Below are 4,455 nucleotides of genomic sequence, written 5' to 3'. Positions count from 1 at the left end.
ACTTTCTCCATTTGTCACCAAACTCTATTTGCTCCATAATTGAATCAAGATAGCCACGATTCAAAAAATCAAACACCTTCTCAAAATCAACTTTAAAGATAAGCACCTTATCCTTAGTCTTTTTGGCCCAAGAAATAATTCCATTTAAAAATAGGAGACCATCAAGAATGCTTATCCCCTCAATATAAGACAATTGTTCTTGGCTAATCATCTTACAAATCACCTTCTTTAGTCTTAAGGTAAGAGTCTTGGAAAGAATTTTATACATACAACCGATAAGATTAATCGGGCGATAGTCATTTAATGACGAAGGGTCAAAACTTTTAAGAATGAGCGATATGAAAGAGGTGTCGCAGCCATTACTAATTTTTCTCGTTGCTTCAAATTCCTTCATGTTATTGAAAATATCAACTTTGAACATATCCCAATACTTCTTCAAGAACTTGAAAGTGAGGCCATTAGGCCCCAAGGCTTTATCATTGCTACAACTCTAAATAGCCATCTTAATTTCTTCCATAGCAAAAGGACCTTCTAAATCAGTCCTATCTTCACAAAAAATATCTTTAAACTTATTATTCACTAGTTTCGGTCTCCTTAAATTGCTTTCATCAAATTTAGATGAAAATAACTTCCAAATTTCTTCTTTGATACGATTTGGATCAATCTCTCATTCCATGTCAATATTTAGCCTGTTTACCCTACTCTACTTCTTGTTACCGTTTACAATGCCATGAAAAAATTGTTGTTCTCAACTTTTGTTTCAAGTCAAGTCTTCTAACCTGATCAATCTTAATAATTCTTTTCTTCCACCCTTTCCTTGCCTCCCTTTCCGGAAAAGAGAATTCCCTATGCTCAACTTGCAATTCTAAATCATCAATCTTGGGAATTAGATCCAAGAATTCTTGATTTTCATCCATTCTTGAATCACACCTCTATTTTTTGCTATCATTTTTTATCCCTTAAAACTTTTTGAGAAGCACCAGATCAGTCCTTCCATTAGCAACCACTATGGCCAGCGAGTTAACAACCAACTTTAGAAGCCCATCAAGTAGAAGCCAAGAATTGAAGAATTTAAAAGGAACATGTCCGAAATCTTGAGTATATGTGACCAAAACAATGGGGCAGTGATCAGAATACAACCTCGGTAACATAGTGACAACCGCCAATGACCAATGTGAGAGAAAACAATTATTTGCAAGAAAACAATCAATCTTCCTATGACGCTTTCCACCCGGACTCATCCAAGTAAATTTTCTACCTCCCATATTAAAATCAAAAAGCTCAGAAGGTTTCCATAATCAAATCGCAAGTATTCACGGAAAATCTATCTTCTTTACACCGCACCGCATTGAAATCTCACATAAATAGCGATATACCATTCTTTCTATCCTTTATCTGCTTTAAATCGTGCCATAGATCCAACCGATCATTATTTTTGTTTGGAGCATATACATTTACCAAGTTAACTCTATCTGTAATACCCTTCCAGACACCTGAAACCACAATAAAAGAGTCACTTTGCACAATCTCATCGACATTAAACAAAGAGGGATTCCAAAGGCAAAACATACCACTAGATTGCCCTTAGAGTCGACAGTCGCCGACCTGATGCATATTCGACATGTCAAGTAGATTGTTGACTGATAATGGAGATGTTTATTCATTTAATTTAGAGAAATTGAGTTATCAAGGTAATTACTTTTTTTTGTTCACATCTAGGTAACTTCTTATTTTTTTTGTATACATCTAGGTAACAAAACTTATTGGAAGTGTTTATATATGGCCATTATGAACGGTTGTAGCAAGTTACATCCTGTCATAATGTCATATATGAATAATTACAAAAAGTTCGTTACATAGATGTGTAACAAAAGAAGTTACCCAGACGTGAACAAAATGAAAAGGTAATTACTTTGATCAGTCAATTTCTCTTTTTATTAAGGCGGTCGATTATAATATTTGCAATATTAATAGTGTAAAACCCAGAATCAGAAAGGCCAAGAAAGGAAAGGAAACCCTAAGTCAAAAGGGGTCAACTCGTCGAGTCCAAGGAAGAACTTGACGAGTCGGAGCGGGTTCCGCGTCAAGATTTAAGTGACCGACTCGGCGAGTCGAAGGGACTGACTCGGCGAGTCAGGTCTGGGTTGGGAAACCCCAATTTCCAGACTTGGTACCCTATTTAAACATCATTTCAGGCCTCCACCCCATCCTCCATCACTCCCTTTATCTACTCTCGAAACCCTAACCCTCCATTGAATAGCTCTCAAGCTTTCTTTGCCATTGTTGGGTGATTTGAAGTTAGAAGGAAGAAAGGAACCTTTGGTGATTCAAGAAGGGGCAGTAGATCCAGAGCTGGTGTGATATTTTAGATCATTTGAAGGTATGAAGCTCATACCTTGGTTGTTACTCATTTATATCCCTTTCCTAGTTAGATTTTGTCACTTTTGGGCCATTTCCAAGGCTAATCCGATTATTGTGCCTTTGAAGACGAAGAAGACTTCAGATCTGAGGTCTTTTGGGTTCTAGAAGCTCAGAGTTGTTAGCTTTTTCCATCCATGGCTCCATTCTATGTCATAGACCACCATTTTTGCTTGGATTTGGTGTTTTAGCTTCATAACCCTTTGCATGCACGTAAAGTTAGCAACTTTACATGTGATGCTAGCCTTAGGATTCCATATCTACAATTGGGAAGCAATGGAATGGACTGAAATCGACAGAATGAAAATGATGAAGGTGGACTCGACAAGTCTGTTCTTGGACTCGGCGAGTCGGGTCGAAACCCTAACCCTTCTGGATGCGAGTTGAGTCAGTGAGTTAAGGCGGTGACTCAATGTGTTGGTCAGAACCAGGACTCGGACTCAGAAGTTGAAGGACTCGACGAGTCGCGGGGAGACTCGGTGAGTCAAGTCACGATTGTGGGGGTTTCTGAATTCATGAACTCGGCGAGTCAATAGGCTGACTCGGCGAGTAGGGTCAACCTGGAAGGTTGACTTTGACCAGGACTTTGAATTTGACAAGGTTTACTTAGTTTGACTTCTGGAGGTCAGTTTGGGACTAAGTGTTATATTGATATTGAAGCTTGGAGAGCTACTGCAGGAGCGGTTGAGGAGTTGTCAGATAGCAGTCAGAAGAGTATCAGTCAGATTTTCAGCAGTGCAAGGTGAGTTTTCCCTCTGTGTGGATGGGTCTACGGCCACAATGTCGGGCCATGTAGATATGAGTAGGAAGACCCAGGGGTTAGCTCTAGGCACTGTATGGTAGTATGATATTCAAGACCAAGGTCTAATGTTAGCAGGCGGGTGCCCAAGGATCGGTTTACATGATAGTTTATACGTGTTGTTTGTGTGATACATGTATGTGCCTTGTAGGGAGGTGAGTGTCGGAGAGGTCCATATCTAACTTATAGCAGGATCTTGGACGGGGTTCCATGATTCACTAGTAGTAGGTCAGGGGCGAGGCCCAAAACAGACGAGGCCTTAGTACAGGAATGCAGTAGGATATGCTCAGTTTATGTGTTATATGCCATTGTTATATGTAGTATGTGTTCAGCAGGCGTGTGATAACCATCAAATTCTGGTCAATTCAAAGTCAAATAAAGTCAACAAGTCAAACCGGTCAACTCAACTAACCCTTGTGTACTTGGACTTACGTTCCGTATTTACTAAACAACCCACTATTCTAATAAGAAAACATAAATCGAAAAGTACGTACAACTAGATCTCTTTAACCTAAAAACTACGGTAAGTGGCAAGCCAAACCGATAAAACAATGATGCTTACTCATCGGGAGTGTGTAAGATCCTTAAACAAGGCTTAACAGGGTTTACGAACCATGCATTGCGATGCCGGACACTCACAACTGTCCCACACGGAACCTCTCTCAATCGTTTTCACTCTATCTCTCTCTATGTCAAATCTCTCCCTAATCTCTCCAAGTATGTGAAATCTCTCTCTAATATCTCTCTGTATTAGAAATCTCTCCAAGAATGTCAAATCTCTCCCAAATCCCTCTAAGCATGTGAAATCTCTCTCAAATATCTCTCTGTATGAGAAATCTCTCCAAGAATGTCAAATCTCTCCCAAATCTCTCCAAGTATGTGAAATCTCTCTCAAATATCTCTCTGTATGAGAAATCTCTCCAAGAATGTCAAATCTCTCCCAAATCTCTCCAAGTATATGAAACCTCTCTCAAATATCTCTTTGTATGAGAAATCTCTCCAAGAATGTCAAATCTCTCCCAAATCTCTCCAAGTGTGAGAAATCTCTCCCAAATCTCTCTCAAAAGTTTCCCGTAACTTTTTGGAATCATTCGGGTCATTCCGGCCCTTAACCGGGTCAAAAAGGGCTTAAAACGGGGCGAAAACGAGAAAAATAGGCTTTAGGAACCGAAACCGGAGTGAGAGGCTTCTTACGCGAGGACCGAGCCTCTGGTGGCTAAAGCACGCGAGGACCGAGC

This window comes from Lactuca saligna, chromosome 2 (assembly GCF_052625555.1).
Source record: "Lactuca saligna cultivar CGN05327 chromosome 2, ASM5262555v1, whole genome shotgun sequence".
Classification (NCBI taxonomy): Eukaryota; Viridiplantae; Streptophyta; class Magnoliopsida; order Asterales; family Asteraceae; genus Lactuca; species Lactuca saligna.
Note: the sequence above shows the minus strand (reverse complement) of the source record.